Below are 18,744 nucleotides of genomic sequence, written 5' to 3'. Positions count from 1 at the left end.
AAACTAACTTGCAAAAATGCAGTAACTTGCAAATACTTTTGCAATACTTTTGCAACACTTGCAAAAATGCACACTTTTTTAGTTGGCCAAACTAATGCAGAAATGGGGCAAACTGAAGTTAAAGCTGGAAAAAAGAGAAGCCAAGATAAACTAAAACTGCCAGATCCACCACTCTAACTTCAGACAGTCAGGAGACACTACTAGTGTACTTATCCCCATTGCTCTTCCTAGTATGTTATTTAATGTGCAGTCTGACTGCTGGGAGAGAGCTGGTGGACCTTTAATTATGCGTCTCTCCATCACGCTCCCTTTGTGAGCTTCCTCTGGCTATCACAGGAAGCTAGCTTAATACTAAGACAATTATCAGTCTTTCTAGCTTTGAATTGTCTACCTTGACTTGGATCTACAAGGTTTCAGGCAAAGATTATCTCCTAGTCCTATGTGGAGTTGGTGGGGATTGAACCTTTGCATACAAGTCAAATGCTCTACAACTGAACCATGGCCCTTCTCTGTTCTGATTCAAAAATCCTTTCTTATGGATTCTTATATTCCCATGTGGCCTACCGCATGGGCACTCAGTTTGGACCAATCACTCATCTTCTTACCCTTGTCAGAGCATGCAAATAAAAGGGAGCTCGTGAGCCTCTGAATCATGAATCTGATCTTTCCCAAGTCACAAGCTGTGGGGATTGTTATACAAACCTCAGAAAAATTCAATCTGGCAGGCTTGAAAAAGAATAATCAAGATGATGAAAGGGAAACATACTGTTAGGGACAGAGTTCAAATATTTTGCTTTGCCAGGCTGAGAGGAGGCTTTCAATTACTTTTCACACATATAATTAGATGTCTTTAATATAGAATTCCCTCTTCCATGCTGCTACTGCAAAATGTGCAAGGAATGTAGAAAATAACCTTAAAATCTGCCGTATAAAAATAGAGCAGTTTTTAGTACAATTTACAGACATAAATATTTAAATTACAGCTAAGTGAGATGGCTGAAATTGAGATTTCTGCCATTGAAGATAGTCTAGGAAGAATAATGTTAACACTTCATGGTTACCCATTGTGATAGCAGAATGCAGACAGGGCAATCCTATGCATGTGCCAGTGAGTTCAAGGAGACTTACTCTCAGGTAAGTGTACATTGAGCTGCAATCCTATGCTTACTTACCTGAGAGCAAGGATACACAAATCTTTCAATTTTGGTTTTCTCAGTTTCTCATTTTTCCAGTCTTAAATTCAGTTCTCTACATTTCTAGAGCAATCTGCAAATTTTAGTTGAAATAATCCTCATGAAAATTATCAGCATTTTAGTGCAAATATCTCACAATAAACACATTTTTGCATGCAATTCCAATTAATATACACATTTTCACAAGCATTTCCTCCTAAACAATACATTTTGGTAAGATATTCTCACTAATATGTGCATTTATATGCACACTTTACATTAGTATATGGATTTCTGCACAAATCAGCTGGAGAACTGCCTTGCAAAATTCAGAGAAATACAAGTATGGCTGTGTCTTGGTTCAGATTTTGTTTTGGAAAATGAAAATGAGGTAAGTTCACCTTTAAATGTGAACTGAATTGAATGTCTCCTCCATCCCTACCTGGGAGTAAGGCTTCTTCAATACAGCAGCATTTTCCTCTGAGGAAATACACACAGGATCACAATGCAAGGCCCAAACTATACACCAGGGTGGAGAACTATATACACCAGGTCTGGACTACAACTCCCATCGTTTCTGACCATTGACCCTGCTAGCAGGGATTGATGGGAGTTGGTGTCCCAACAGCTTCTGGAAGGCCAGCCCTCCTATATATTGATGGTGGCACACTGTGCCTTTAGAAGCAGGGCTGCCCCAATTACATATCAAGTGGGGTGAGGGGTCCTGGTTAAGAGGTGCATTGGTGAGAGTGTTGAAGCATCTCCCCATCTGCCACAAACTTTTCTCCATTTGGACTCACTTCCAGTACCAGAGATTAGTTGAGGGGAAAGCAACATTGGGAGATGTGGGGTGGTAAATTGTGAGGAGGTAAACCTTCCTCTTAGGGAAGTTGCTCAATTGTTTAGGGTGCATTTTTCTGGTGTATACAGTGGTACCTCAGGTTACATACGCTTCAGGTTACATACGCTTCAGGTTACAGACTCTGCTAACCCAGAAATAGTGCTTCAGGTTAAGAATGTTGCTTCAGGATAAGAACAGAAATCGTGCTCCAGTGGCGTGGTGGCAGCAGGAGGCCCCATTAGCTAAAGTGGTGCTTCAGGTTAAGAATAGACCTCCAGAACGAATTAAGTACTTAACCCGAGGTACCACTATACAAACCACTATGCAAACCAAACTAGTACCATGGCTACATTTTGTCAAAGGATTTTAGTGTCATAGTGTCCAAGTTGTTTTAAGTCTCAAAACCTATTCCTGATCGACTACAGGAACAAAATGAAATTAATCTTAGCGATGAAATGCAGAGAAGGGGGAAGAGGTATAACAACTGGTTGGTACTGGAGTATCGTCGTCCCCACCCCCAGCAATGAGTTAAGCTACTTACCTTTAGGGGGCCCATTATCTTAGGAAAGGTGTAAGTTGAGCAGCCTTCTGGAGTCTGTCCAAGTAGGCTAAAAGGGGTCTGAAACACCACCTGCATTGACATTGAAATAGATATGTATATATAGGAGCAAAAACCAGAGAGTGTTTGAGAATCATAGAATCATAGAATCATAGAATCATAGAGTTGGAAGAGACCACAAGGGCCATCGAGTCCAACCCCCTGCCAAGCAGGAAACACCATCAGAGCTCTCCTGACATATGGTTGTCAAGCCTCTGCTTAAAGACCTCCAAAGAAGGAGACTCCACCACACTCCTTGGCAGCAAATTCCACTGTCGAACAGCTCTTACTGTCAGGAAGTTCTTCCTAATGTTTAGGTGGAATCTTCTTTCTTGTAGTTTGGATCCATTGCTCCGTGTCCGCTTCTCTGGAGCAGCAGAAAACAACCTTTCTCCCTCCTCTATGTGACATCCTTTTATATATTTGAACATGGCTATCATATCACCCCTTAACCTCCTCTTCTCCAGGCTAAACATGCCCAGCTCCCTTAGCCGTTCCTCATAAGGCATCGTTTCCAGGCCTTTGATCATTTTGGTTGCCCTCCTCTGGACACGTTCCAGTTTGTCAGTGTCCTTCTTGAATTGTGGTGCCCAGAACTGGACACAGTACTCCAGGTGAGGTCTGACCAGAGCAGAATACAGTGGCACTATTACTTCCCTTGATCTAGATGCTATACTCCTATTGATGCAGCCCAGAATTGCATTGGCTTCAAACATGTAATATCTTTAGGACGTACACTTAATTTATCTACTCTTTTAATTGTATCAGACAAGTTTCAGCCATTTAAACCATATTGTACCCCCGCCTTGGGATCAGATGATGAAGGATGAGCTAAAAAGACTTAATAAATAAACAAATGTGCCCCATTTAACCCAGTGGGGTTCATTTCTTGCTTAGGGTGCACAGGATGTTCCATAGACTCCTTCCTTAGATTTCTTCCTATTGCAGAGGAATCAGGAATAATGCAAAGGAACAGCCAATTGGTTCCAAGAGGAAGTGAGAACGCCACCTATTATTTTGAGCCACTCCTACTCACTGGCCATAAAACCACATTCCCATCCACAGTGACCCACGCCGTATATGTGAGAGAGGCTACAGCTCAGTGGCAGCGTATACACTTTTCATGCATAAGGTCTCAACCTCTGACTTCTCCAATTGAAAATGATATTGGGTAGCATGGAGGGGCAAGGTCTTTGCTTGAGTCCCTGGGAAGTAGCCAACAGTGGGAGAAGATAACACTGGGCTGGAGTGGTGTAACTCAGGATGAGGCAGCTAGAAATGTTGACGTAACTATGAGACTGCAGTGGCTACCAATTAGTTTCCGGGCCCAAGTGCTGGGTTTGACCCATAAAACCTTAAATGGCTCAGGACCGCAATACCTCAAGGAGTGCCTCTTCCCATAAGAACCTATCCAGCCCCTGAGATCATCTTCTGAGGTCCTCCTTTATATGCCTCCTCCTCGAGAAGTCCGGAGGGTGGCAACACGAGAATGGGCCTTCTCTGCAGTGGCTCCCTGTCTGTGGAATGCTCTCCCCTGGAATGCTCTCCCAGGTATATAATGAAGGCGCCAGGCAAAAATGTTCCTTTTAACCAGGCCTTTGGTTGATCTGATTGACACCCAACACCCTTTTAGAATGTGGCTTTGGGGGGGGGGGTATTGGGTTATTGCTTTAGGTTTGACTATTTTATGTTGTGGTCTTGTTGTGAACTGCCCTGAGACCTCTGGGTATAGGGTGGTGTATAAGTTGAAATAACAACAACAACAACAACAACAACAACAACAACAACAACAACAACACAGCTGTACAGGACATCTGAAGGGGTCCACGTCTTGCCCAAGCCTATTTTCCCCCTCTCCAAATTTTAGCTTAAAAATCCATGGATGATAGATCTGTAGCTCTGTGAGGGACCATATGTTCTACATGCAAAAGGTCCCAGGTGTGTGTGTGTGTGTGATGGGGCAACTTTTATTGATGTCAAAGCTGTCTTTCTAATAATGCACCATAGACCCTCTGCTCTTTTCCAAGCTGCTGGATGTTAAAAATGAGCACAATCACCAAAAGCCATGGGATGTTATTACCAACCTTCCATCATATTCATTTTTTTAAAAAAGGTATCCTTCGGTTACTAATATGAGCAGAAAACAGCAAGTAAGTAGGTCAGCTGGCCATGACGGAGGGCTACTCTAGCATGCAGGGTGGAACAGTTGCAGCAGTTTTAAAGTGTTTTAAAGTGTTTTAAAGTTTTAAAGAAACTCACTGAGTTTCGCCATCTCCAGTGATGCTGCTTCTACAGGGGAGAAGGGGACTAAGGCATTCAGAAATATTGCTTGGCTGAAGCAGTTCCTCCAGGCAGTTTCAGATCATTACTGCTGCTTCCCTGAACCAACCTGAAAAGACTTTTTGCTCTCCCCGTTGCCAATTCATTATACTCCTCACATAAGACTTCTCATATTAGTTGCTTTACCCACATTGCTGTATTAACTCCTTGGCCACAATCTGGAGATAAGAGTCGATGTGATGTAGAGCATCAGACGAAGACAAGAGACTAGGACACAGGCTTGGATTCCCTATTTTGCATCCAGGTGACCTTGGGCCAGGCATCATCTCTCAGCCCAACCTACCTCACAGGGCTGTTGTAAGGACAGGGAGGGAGGGGAGAGCCTGTCAGTTTGCATTTCTTAGTGCAGGAAGTATTGATCTGATGTGTAGAGATCTTTCCTATTCTAATTAATTCAAGAGGGTTCTGGAAGCTTCTGTGTGTGAAAGAAACAAGCAGAAAGTTCCTGATGTTTAGGTTATTCCTTCAGAGAAGCTGAGTACAGCTGGTTTAAACTGGTTCTGTTATCTCTTCTTTCAAGGTCAGGAAAGTAAGGCCAAAAGGAGCCTAGGTTTCAATTTCTCATTCTATCTCTTTTCCTTCTGGTGTGGTGTACATACATAGGGGCATAGGAATTCGTTCATCCCCCCCCAAAAAAATATTGTCTGGCCCACCACAAGGTCTGAGGGACGGTGGACTGGCCCATGGCTGAAAAAGGTTGCTGACCCCTGGTCTAGATGTTGCAACACGGTTTCAGGGAGGGGGGGAAATACCCCACCCCTCACATCCATTCTCTGATTCTCCAAATAAAGTACTGATTTCTGACTTGGGGGAGCAGGGAGTGACGGTGGGGGAAAGTATACAAAGGCCACTACTCAGGCATGGCATTAAAACTCATCACAGATGGACCCAGATTGTTTTGACAACTTATGCTGTTCTTTGCCCTCGAAGTTCTCTGCAGGTTTTTTTCAGCATTTGTCCCCAGGAAGCAATAAAGCATCTCGTGGTTCTTAAAGAGAATAATCTATACAGATGCCTGAAAGGAAACACTAGGCTCACTGTCTGAACCCAAAGTGTAATCACTCAGCCTTGTACCACACAGAAACGGGTCCTTCAAGGGCTATGATTATTGACTGCACTTTCCCAAAACAATGGAGCAGTATGAAATAGGGATTTCTTGCCTTCTATAAATTCTAGCAAATGCATTTTAATGTCCCCACAGCCACTTTTCCCCATTCCCTTGGGATACTGCTTTATTCATTCATAATTTATAACAGGGAGGATAAGGGCATCTCAATCAGGCCAGCTGTCATAAATTAAAACTTGCTTTTTACAGTTTCAATATGCCATAGATAGGCTCTTGCCATTGTTTGTGCATGGCATGGGAAAACAGGTCTCTTGTAAGTAGCAGTCCTTCATTGCACAGAAAAATAAAATGCAGCGTACACAGGAGCCACAAACATATCTGAAAATGGATCTTGCACTGAAAGTTTCTCGCGTGTCAGTTTACTGTTGAACTGCTCCGGCACATGATTTTTGTCTCAGATCGTAATTGTTGTTGTATAGTCGTTTAGTCATGTCCGACTCTTCGTGACCCCATGGACCAGAGCACGCCAGGCACTCCTATCTTCCACTGCCTCCCGCAGTTTGGTCAAACTCATGTTTGTAGCTTCGAGAACACTGTCCAACCATCTCGTCCTCTGTCGTCCCCTTCTCCTTGTCCCAACATCTTTTTTTTTTTAATAAATTTTTTATTAGGGTTTTTACAATATTACAAAATAGAAAAAGAAAAAAGAAAAAATACAAATAAAAACAGTTTAAAACAGTCAATCTTTTCATCACTTATTTTTCATTTACTTGTTTCCTGGACCTCCTCATACCTCCCTTTTTTGTATTCCAGTTCTATTTATTAGTTCAGCAGTTTCTTTCCCTCTTTATTTTACCCTGATCTTTAATCTTAAATTATTATAACATTAAATTTTACTTATAATAAACCATTTTTTCCTATTCTTTTGTACCATTACAGCTAGAAACCACTTAATTTCAGTCTAACATCATTCTAACATTCATTAATTTTGCAATATCTCTGTAAATAGTCTTTAAATTTCTTCCAATCTTCTTCCACCGACTCTTCTCCCTGGTCTCGGATTCTGCCAGTCATTTCCGCCAATTCCATGTAGTCCATCACCTTCATCTGCCGTTCTTCCAGAGTGGGTATGTCTTGTGTCTTCCAATACTTTGCAATAAGTATTCTTGCTGCTGTTGTAGCGTACATAAAGAAAGTTCTATCCTTCTTTAACACCGATTGGCCGACTATGCCCAGGAGAAAGGCCTCTGGTTTCTTCAAGAAGGTATATTTAAATACCTTTTTCAATTCATTATATATCGTCTCCCAGAAATAGTCTTTTTCATAAAAATCCAAGAAATGTTGTCAAAAGCTTTCTCCGCATCCACAAATATTAAAACTGCCTTAGTGTTTATATTCACTTGTAGTTTCTCTAGAATATTAATTATGTTTCTCACATTGTCAGATAAATGTCTTCCTGGGAGAAAGCCTGCTTGATCTTTATGTATCTCTTCCACTAACACTCTTTTTAGTCTTTTAGCCAAAATATCCGCGAAAATTTTGTAATCCACATTAAGCAGTGATATGGGACGGTAGTTCTTGTGCTGCGTCTTTTCAGTCTCTATTTTCGGTACAAGTGTGATATATGCTTCTTTCCACGACTCTGGTGCCCTTTCCCCCTCCATTATTTCATTACAGACCTCTTTCAAAGGTTGTACTAGCCATTCTTTTAAAGATCTGTAATATCTAGAAGTCAGTCCATCCGGTCCTGGAGATTTGCCCAATTGCATATTCTGAATGGCATCTTCTATCTCCTGTTCAGTTATTTTATAGTTCATCATTAATTTGTTTTCTTGAGAGATTTTTTGTAATGCATTTTTTTTTCAAAAATCGATCTACATCGGTTTCTTTCTGTGGCCCTTGTGTATATAGTTGTTTAAAGTACCTCTGGAAGCAATTTTTGATCTCAGCTGGGTTCTGTATGTTCCTTCCTTCCACTTCTAAGTTTGTAATTGTATTTAATTTTTGTCTTTTTTTCATTTGCCAAGCCAACAGTTTCCCACATTTATTAGCCGACTCGAATGTCTTTTGTCTCATTTGTTTAATTTTCCATTCAATCTCTTGGTTCATCATTTTCATAAATTGCACTTGATATAACTTTATTTCTCTCAAAATCTCCTGCGACTTGGGTTTGCTCTCAATTTTTTTTCACCTTCCTTTATTTTCTCCAAAATTTTTTCCTTCTTCTCATTCTGGATTCTCTTTTTTAGTGCGTTCTGTTGTATCAAGAACCCTCTCATAACAGCCTTGCTAGCGTCCCAGATTACTCTTTTTTCCACATTGGTGTTCATATTTATCTCAAAGTAGTCTCTCAAGGTTTTTTGGGCCTTCTTTAACACTTCTTCATCTCTGAAAGTTTCTCGCGTGTCAGTTTACTGTTGAACTGCACCGGCACATGATTTTTGTCTCAGATCGTAATTGTTGTTGTTTAGTCATTTAGTCGTGTCCGACTCTTCGTGACCCCATGGACCAGAGCACGCCAGGCACTCCTGTCTTCCACTGCCTCCCACAGTTTGGTCAAACTCATGTTGGTAGCTTCGAGAACACTGTCCAACCATCTCGTCCTCTGTCGTCCCCTTCTCCTTGTGCCCTCAATCTTTCCCAACATCAGGGTCTTTTCCAGGGAGTCTTCTCTTCTCATGAGGTGGCCAAAGTATTGGAGCCTCAGCTTCAGGATCTGTCCTTCCAGTGAGCACTCAGGGCTGATTTCCTTAAGAATGGAGAGGTTTGATCTTGCAGTCCATGGGACTCTCAAGAGTCTCCTCCAGCACCATAATTCAAAAGCATCAATTCTTCGGCGATCAGCTTTCTTTATGGTCCAGCTCTCACTTCCATACATCACTACTGGGAAAACCATAGCTTTAACTATACGGACTTTTGTTGGCAAGGTGATGTCTCTGCTTTTTAAGATGTTGTCTAAGTTTGCAGATCGTAATTACATTAACCAAAATATCAAAATCAATTCCACGCCAGTGGGTCTGATCCAAGTCTCTCTTAATGGCAGATTCCTTTACATGGAGAAGGGATGGACAAGGCTAAGCCCCGAAACCTGAAGCTTCGGGACTCAGCTGAATAAAGACAAGGTGGCCTTTGAGCGTGTGCAAAGTGTACACCTCTCACCACCACATAACCACAACCTTACCCCCACCCCGCTGCAAAATGCATACTTGGATGAAGGCTTCCCAGGTCAAACACCACAATCTCCAGGCGAGTTTGACTCAGTCTTGTGCAGATGACTCACCTTGTCCGACTCAAACATGAGGTCAAACAGCGCAAGAAGAGTGATGGCGATACCAATAGCAGGGCCGTTGACCACTGCTACTGGTGGCTTAGGGAAGTCAATGAAATGACTGACAAAGTTCCTAAAAGCAATGAAAGAACATCCGTTTTGTTTTAGGCTGCACAGGGAGATGTTAAGGTAGGTGTCACCAATGTTAACATCTGCAGGTGTCGGTACCTCTTATGCCTCCTATGAAAAGGTCTATATCAATATCCTTTGCGTGTCGAGGTCCCCCAAGCCACCCCTAAATAATTCACAATTCACACAAGGTTTTTGGCATAATTTTGGCCACAACTTTATTAAAATACATAAATGTGAGCAGTTGCTTAGGCATTAGTTATGACTATCTGTCCCCACACCCGGGGGCAGAACTGACTTCTGGATTCCAGCGAAAGCCAGTAAGGGAAAACAATATTGGGGAGAGCATGGAGCTGGGCAACAGACCCTCATCCCCCCTCCGCATGCTCCCAGGGGCTAAGCCCCATTCATGGGTATGGACGAAAGAATGGCAAGCCCCTGGATTCCTTTAATGGAATTCCCTTGCAGCAGCAGCATTGGAGGGGCAGCACCGCCAATCCTTACCCCTCCACCAACCAATTTTTTAACCAATGCCTAACCGTAACCTTACAAGTTGTGACGATTTGCTACGCAGTAGGCAAAAACCAAATGGCACCAGCCAATCAGCCAAATGGACAAAATTGCTACTAGGCCCCTGCCCCAAAAGCAGACAACCCCATGACAGGCATAGCAGGGTCAATGCAATAGCCCTAGATTAGGGAGGGTGGGCAGGCAGGTGATCCGACGCATGCAGCAAAAGAGCCCAGTCAGTGCTGCGTGACTTGATTTTATAACCTTTGGTCCGTCCCCCTAAATGGCAACTCCAAAATTTGCCCAGTAACCCAACTGCCCAATCACTGCAGATAGTCATCCATACTAACCCGCCCAGCAACAGAGGGGTGGCCTGTCAGACCCCATCGCAACACGTGTTCTCTATGAATGAGAACACGCTTTCTAAAATCCACAGGGCACATGAGACCATTTGCTTTTACTGCTCAGTTGCTGTTTGGACTTGCTCAGTCTCTCCTATATTGAACCCTGCTCCTTTAAACATGCCTACATTTCATTGGATCCCAGGATGGGGCACCCACCAGCTCTTCCATTCTGAACAGCAGAGAGGTGCAAAGATGATGATGTAGTTGTGTTTCTGCCCCCCTTAATGGGGGGGGGGCTCTCAAGGGTTAGGGTTAAGTGACTCTCAAGGAGCTCTCTAGATTTGCAGTCGCAGTCCAGAGCTCTTTTGACATCAGTGTGGATAATAGTATATGTAGTAAATATGTGGGTAATAGTATGAATCAAGCATTTCATTATGAGAACATATTTAAAAGCTCCTGCTTACTTCAGCTGCTCTCCACTATTTTTCTGAATATCTTGCAAGTTTTCGGCAAAATTGTTAAGATCCTTCCCACTACAGTAGTAATCGCCGCGTCCTACAAAGATCCAAAAGTAACGTTTAAAATGTACGTTATGCAGTGCGCTGATTTATCAGGGTGGTAAACATAATAGAAATAAAAAAGACACGAACAAAACAAAACAAAAATAAAACAAAAAACATTGCTGAGGTTGCAATCCAACTCTAATTAACCAGGAACCTTTTTTTATTATATGACTAGATCAGTGTTCCCCAACCTTGGGCCTCCAGCTGTTTTTGGACTACAATTCCCATCATCCTTGACCACTGGTCTTGCTAGCGAGGGATGATGGGAGTTGTAGTCCAAAAACAGCTGGAGGCCCAAGGTTGGGGAACACTGGACTAGATGACCCTTGTGGTTCCGTCCAACTCTATGATTCTATATCTTAGAAAGAGAGGCTACAAGGTTCAATGCAACTTCATATACAGTGGTACCTCGAGTTAAGAAGTTAATTCGTAATGGAGGTCCGTTCTTAACCTAAAACTGTTCTTAACCTGAGATACCACTTTAGCTAATGGGGCCTCCTGCTGCCACTGTGCCACCACTGCATGATTTCTGTTCTCATACTGAAGCAAAGTTCTTAACCCGAGGGACTATTTCTGGGTTAGCGGAGTCTGTAACCTGAAGCGTCTTTAACCTGAAGCGTCTGTAACCTGAGGTACCACTGTACAGTAAGCCCGCAACTTATGTGAAGGTTCAGTTCCCAGGAACTTCGTACAAACACAAAAAAAGTGTAAAGCCAGGAAGTCCCTTTAAACAACCTGTAAGAAAACCACAACCCAAAACACAACAGAATTCCGCAGCTCAGAGCACCTTCCTCTCACTCTCAGACCACCACTGCTAGCTCTTTATGTGCTAGCTAGGCCCAGTGTCACTCTCTGACTCTCTGACAACACACAAACTCTCTCTCAGGGTAAGTACAATTACTTAAGGGATTGCCAACTCTTGTTTCATCCTTTCTTGCCTCCTTCTGACAGTTTTTCTACCAAGTATTTTTATTCCCGTTCCCCCCATGTTCTTCCAATCTATTTATATCTTTTTTGATCACCTGGGTAAGGTTGGGATCACATAAGAAAAGTGAGTGTATGTTGCAGGCTTGCTGTACTACTGGGCACAATATAGAGAAAATATTAATAAGATATACACCCAGTTCAACATCAGAAAGAAGTGACTAGATGGGTGGCCTGAGCAAAACAATATGTTACAAATGAAATTTGTCCTTTGGTCTCCAATGGCAATTGCTTATCATTTATTCTTGATTTTCTTTATATTAATATTTTTAAATGATGATTGCAATGGCTTTGTATCCTTGTATTACCGTATTTTTCGCCCCATAGGACGCACCGCCCCATAGGACGCACCTAGGTTTTTTGGGGGGGAAATAAAGGGGAAAAAATTATTTCCCCCCCAGGCGCAGGGCTGGCGCGGGGGAAGCCCGAGCTTCCCCCGACCCCATCCCCCAGAACAGGCTGCTGCCTGCAAGCCTTGCGAGCCCGGCGCGCAAGGCTTGCTGGCATAGGCGCCGACTCCATGGGGCTTGAGGGGGCCCGAGCCCCCTCAAAAATTCGTTTGGGGGGGCTCTGCCCCCCCAATAATCTCCGGCGCCCCTCCAGCAGAGCGCCATCGCCGCCCCTCCCCCAGCCCAAAATGCACAGGGAGGGGCAGGCTGCATGCCTCCTGCCCTCCCTCCCGAGCAAAAGCTCCACCCAATTTCCTTTGGAACTGATTAATAGGCGCAGCACGCTCTCCCCTATTCGCTCATGAGGAGGCGGCGCCACTTTATTTGCATATTCATGAGCTTATTTATTATTCACGAGCTTTCCCGGGCCCCCCCAATATTTTTTATAAGTCCGCGTCCCTGCTTGCTGGCATCTGCCCGAAGCACGGGGCGGGCTCCGCAGCTCACCCCGTGCTTCGGGCTGCAGGCTGCTGCCCCAAGCCTTGCGCGCCCGGCGGGACCTCCTGCAGGGCGCGCGAAGCTTGCGGACATCTGCCCGAAGCACGGGGTGGGCTCCGCAGCTCGCCCCGTGCTTTGGGCTGCAGGCTGCCGCCCCAAGCCTTGCACGCCCAGCGGGACCTCCCGCCGGGCGTGCGAGGCTTGCGGATAGCTTCCTGAAGCCTGGAGAGCGAGAGGGGTTGGTGCGCACCGACGCCTCTCGCTCTCCAGGCTTCAGTGGAAAGCCTGCATTTGCCTCATAAGACGCACACACATTTCCCCTTCATTTTTGGAGGAGAAAAAGTGCGTCCTATAGGGCGAAAAATACGATAATTGGATTCTAGATTTAAAATAAATATATTTCGGAGCAAACAAATGTTCAGGTCCAACTTTTACATCAAGGCACATCTGCTAGTCTACATGTGTTTACTTAGCAGCCCATTTCATGCTATTCAATGAGCGTTATTCCCAAGTAGGGAAAGGGAGGGAACAGAATTGCATTTAAAGGCTAACCTACCTGATTTGCACTTTCTGAAATAATACGAAAACCTTTTCTGAATTTTGCAATGATGTTTGCCATTCAATTGGTTAGTACAATTGCACATGTTTGCATTTTTATGTTGTGAACTGCTCTAAGATCTAGAGTCAATGGGATATTTCACTGAAATGCTTTCTATGTGGCGCTACTCTTGAGGTTGACCCAGAAGCTGTAGCTAGTGCAACGTGTGGTGGCTCAACTGCTCACAGAATGTTGCCATCATATTACACCACTGCTGAAATATCTGCAATGGTAGCTACCGGTAACAACACCAGTACACCCAAAATGCTGGTCCCTATAAAGCTTGGGATCAGGATACCTAAAAGATCTCCTATATACCTCATCAATCACTTTGTTCTACAGGAGAGGGCATGCTGCAGATAAAATTGTATCAGGAGGGTCGTTCCTCACAATGTTGTAACTGGGCCTTTACTGTGGTGGCCCCTAATTCTTTAGAACTCCATCTCATTACACATCAAACAGGTACCAACTTTATTATCTTTTCAAGACCTGTTAAAGAAGTCCTCTTTCAGTAAGTTTTCCAAGAGGAGATTTCTATTCCAGTCAGTATCTGAATTTATTTGAAATTGTTTTATATGTGTGTAGTGTTTAGAGTGCTGGACTAGGACCTGGGAGACCAGAGTTCAAATCTCCACTGGGTGACCTTGGGCCAGTCACTCACTCCCAGCCTAACCTACCTCACAGGTTTATTGCGAGGATAACTTGGAGGGGAGGAGATACAAGTATGCAACCTTAAGCTCCTTTGAGCAAAGGCTGAATATAAATGTAATTTAAAAAATGGTTTTAACTGTTCTTGTATGTGCAATATGTTTTGTATATGATTTTTATTCAGAAATGAATTCTTATCATCATCATCATTATTCCCTTGTAAACTGTTTTGTGAGGGTAATATACCTTGTAAGGTTGGAAATACATGTCAATAAATAACAGGAAATGGAAGTATTGCCCCTTTTCCACAAAGAAATCGCAATGTCTTGGGAGCTTTTAGCATGCGATACTTACAGGCGTTTCTCCACCGCCATAATAATTTGAAACACATTCTTTTTCAAGCCCAATATTTTACAGGAATTCTGTATTTCTTCCTCCCTCGGTGGATAAATTTCAGACTCTGTGGACCAATTGAAGCTCAAAAGTTTTCTAGAGGAAGAGGAACCTTTTGTTCTGCCAGACAGATTCTTTCTAACAATTTCCACCCACAGAAGAGAAGGTTTGGCCGCTGCTTTATTAACACCACTCTCAGAACTTCCACGATAAAAATACCTGTTATTACAGTCAATGTGGAATCATACTTGGCAGCTTCTTCAAGTGCTCACATAATTTCACCATACATCTGTGGGAAAAGAGAAGGGGGGGAGGAGGAAACTGAGAGTGCGGGGAAGACAGCATTTCACTCACACTATCTAAATATTGTAGAGATAACATGGCAAACCAACTATCAAATCCTGAAGAATCTCTACCGGGATTATTTTACTCCTCTGTTCTCTGTTTGGTGCCTACAGCACACAGATAAGTTGATTTTGGTTTAATTATTATGAGTTGGCCCCAAAGAATGTAAGGGTGGTATGCATCTAGGTTTCAGTCAGAGCAGAGCCACGAAATGAACATGCAGCAATTGGAGGAAACCACACATAAAGATATGCAGGTTAAGTATACATGTGGTCTAAACCACTGAGCCTCTTGGGCTTGCTGATCAGAAGGTCAGCAGTTTGAATCCCCGCAATGAGTTGAGCTCCCATTGCTCTGTTCCAGCTCTTGCCAACCTAGCAGTTCGAAAGCATGCAGGTGCAAGTAGATAAATAGGTACCGCTGCGGGAGGAAGGTAAACAGCGTTTCCGTGCGCTCTGGTTTCCATCACGGTGTTCTGTTGCACCAGAAGCAGTTTAGTCATGCTGACCACATGACCCAGAAAACTGTCTGTGGGCAAATGCCAGCTCCCTTGGCCTAAAAAGAGAAATGAGTGTTTCAACCATACACTCGCCTTTGACTGGACTTAACCATCCAGGGGTCCTATACCTTTTTACCTTATCCTTGAAGAAAAGAGATGCTATTGGTGGAATATGTGAGGGAAGGCTCCAGACCCCTGCCCTGTGTGCTTTGTGCCAGGTGGCAGGGAATTTCTCACAATGCTAGAGTACCTGACATAGTGTTGCTCTGGAGAATGGTAGGAAATTAAAATGGTGGTTGATAGCCACCCGTATCAGGTCTTCAGGGGCATTGTGGGAAATTCAAAACGATCACTCATAGCCACCCACCAACTGCTGCTGCCGCCAGGTAAATCCATCCCCAATGATGTAGGTAAAGGTAAAGGGTAAAGGGACCCCTGACCATTAGGTCCAGTTGCGGACGACTCTGGGGTTGCGGCGCTCATCTCGCTTTATTGGCCAGCATGACTAAGCCACTTCTGGTGAACCTGAGCAGCGCACGGAAACGCCGTTTACCTTCCCGCCGAAGTGGTACCTATTTATCTACTTGGCACTTTGACGTGCTTTCGAACTGCTAGGTTGGCAGGAGCAGGGACCGAGCAACGGGAGCTCACCCCGTCATGGGGATTCGAACCACCGACCTTCTGATCGGCAAGTCCTAGGCTCTGTGGTTTAACCCACAGCGCCACCCACGTCCCTACTGATGTAGGAGGGGCCCCATAAATGAATCCTATCAAAGGAAGGGGCCTTACAGCTACCACTTAGGGATTTTTACAGTAGCTGCAGTTATAGACTTCCATGGGGTTAAGACTTCAATCATTTCCATGCTTCATAAGCCATTCCTTTTGGAATATGGAGCATGACTGAAACACTCTTGACTCAAAGCAGAATAGACTAAATGTGCTAAGAGAGCTCAGTTTCAGCGGGTAATTTGCTCATTTTGGGGATTGCTTCTTAGCCAACAAATGAAAACAAGGGCAAGCCTGGAAGCTTGGCATTCCTCTCCTTAATCATTTGAGAATCTGAGCCAACCATGAATTATTACAGAGAGAATCATGAGAGGCCCACTCCTTTAAATATAATTTTAGGAGCCTGGGACGGTACATAAATTACCACTACAACCAATAATTTAGCATAATAAGGCCATTTTAGTTGACATGGAATACACATCAGATTCCAGTTGATGCAGAGTCATCAGAACGTTGGCTGGCAGTGAAGAAAAAAAAGAATTATGTAAAGAATTTATATGAAACTGCATCTCTAACAAACTGCAACTGCCCAAATATGTGTACCAAAGGACAGTGGCATGACCCATTTGAAGCCCACATATTTGAAATGAAGGACATGATTTCCTGCATTACAATCTCTGGAATGACTGCATTGAAATTAGCCTATGATCCATCTATTTTACAGGTTATTACTGCCCTTAGTCAGACCCTGTGCAGCCAGTTTTGAAATTAATGTGCCCTTAAGTGCCATTATAAATGGGTAACTGCCAGCTTGTGTAATACTTATATAAGTGCACTAAGATTTACACACAAGGGCTTCTTACAGTCTCTGCAGGAATGGGGTCCCTGAAAGTGGAAGCAACCAGCCTTTTCACAAAAGAATTGTGATACAGGGAGGCCATTTTCCTCTGGATCATTGGTTTTCTTCCAGTGACAAAGCTATTCTCTGATTTCTCTTGGTTCGTATGCTTTCTCAGTTCTATAAATGTATTTCCTTTTACTGATGAAGGAGCGCAGCAGTTCTTACTCAGCCCTTTTCACTGAAAAAATATTTCCCCTTTTCCTATTTCTGTATTTCTATCAATGATTCACCTTCTGTGGTCTCTGTTGAGTTGAATATTTTGTGAATCAGCCCTACACCCCAGTAATGTAGACTGACTACTGACCTGCTGGATTTTGGTTTGCACTGATTGTTTTGATATTCCTGTTTGTTTTCCTTGCTTTCTTTCCCCTGAAAATTTCAACAAAGACAATTTTGAAGCAAAACATTTTGCCTTTGATTTGGATTGTGGAGCCTTCTCTGACCCTGCTAGCTCTCCAGTTTGCCGTAGGCAATTTATATAAGAGCAAATGCAGTCATAGTAATCCTGATTGGTCAATAATAAGCAAGTGATTAGCTCTCACGTAATCCTGGCATGTGAATCAGAAGTGAAATAACATGAGTCAAAGAGATATTCTCAGTGGCTCATACTGATTTAGGGGAGTGAGTTATGCATTGACAAGAAAAAAAGAGAGAGCACAGATTTGCGTAAGATGTCCACATGCTAGTTTATATGTATAGTTGCATATTTAAGGGCCCTCCAGATGTCATTTTATGGTACAATCATGGCTATTTTCACTCATGATGGAATGAGGGCTGTTATGTGCAACCCACCTTTAGGTGCCAAGTGGAAACATTCCTCTTCAACCAGGCATATAAAATAGTCTCCATTTACAGGCTACTGATTTATAAGTAAATTGGTTACCACCAAAAATCATTCTCCTGTCATTTGGCTTCCATGATGGAATCTACACACATATTTTTAAAAAAAATGCTGTGAAAATGCTTTAAAAAACCCAAACAGAAACGTTTTGATAAATTACATTGAATTTTGCATAGCTCGCTGTTGCCATCTAGTGTCACATTTGTATATTGCACTTTACAACACATTTAAAACGTTTTATTTGTGGCTGTGTAGCTGAGTCCCATGTAACACCAGTACTATACAACTGTGCCAATAACCTGATTCACTCCAATCTCAGGGGTACTTCCTTACACCACAAAACTATACTTCCCTTGGGACACACACATTGGTGCAGGACAGCTCCTTCCTGCTAAACTGCTGCCCTCCAGCTGCTTAGAACTGCATCGGCTGGCTATCTGTTCTGGCCAGCACTGTGCTGTCTCAGACTGTTGGGAATTGTAGTCCAAAACAGCTAGCGGGCACCATGTTGGTGAAGGCTGGTTCAGGATGCAACCGTGCATTGATCCAATGTGATCAACATATTCATGGAAGTTGGGGGACAATCTGTCAAGTAGCCAAAAAGAACTGCTACATTTTTTGGCTATTGAGTTACTGCACTAACCTAAACTGGACCTGTGTTATGTGCTCAGAGCATAAAATGCAGAGCTAGCCTACAACAACCTGCAATGGTTGTTCAGGGACACTTGGCTAAATCATCCAGGGTCTTAATAACAAATGTTTACTTAGTCATTTATCTTGACATGAAACGGCGATAAACCAAGACCCGTGTCATTTCCCCAGGGGTATTTTCCTTAGGTCTCAGTTGGTTTCAGCCTTTAATTAACCCCTTGATCATATAAAAAATCAGAGGCTGAAACCCTAGAGGATTCTCGTTTCATGATAATAGCTCGTATTATGGTGCCTGGAGAGATGCAAATTGCAAGAAAAGGGCCCAAAACCAACATTTGCTTTGAAGAACATTTTGATTAAAGGGCCATGAAGTATATCACATCTCGGGGGAGAACATTATCTTCTAGATAAGGGATGCGTTGAGTCTTTATTGACCGCAT

At 43.3% G+C, this 18,744-nt stretch overlaps 1 pseudogene; it reads right to left on the bottom strand.

Moving 5' to 3' along the window:
* Positions 1 to 18,744, bottom strand: part of LOC144328803 (enoyl-CoA delta isomerase 2-like) — a 30,021-nt pseudogene that overhangs the window by 11,014 nt on the left and 263 nt on the right.

The sequence above is a fragment of the Podarcis muralis genome, chromosome 8 (genome assembly GCF_964188315.1).
Source record: "Podarcis muralis chromosome 8, rPodMur119.hap1.1, whole genome shotgun sequence".
Classification (NCBI taxonomy): Eukaryota; Metazoa; Chordata; class Lepidosauria; order Squamata; family Lacertidae; genus Podarcis; species Podarcis muralis.
The sequence above is the reverse complement of the archived record's forward strand: the minus strand, read 5'-3'. Positions and strand labels throughout refer to the sequence as shown.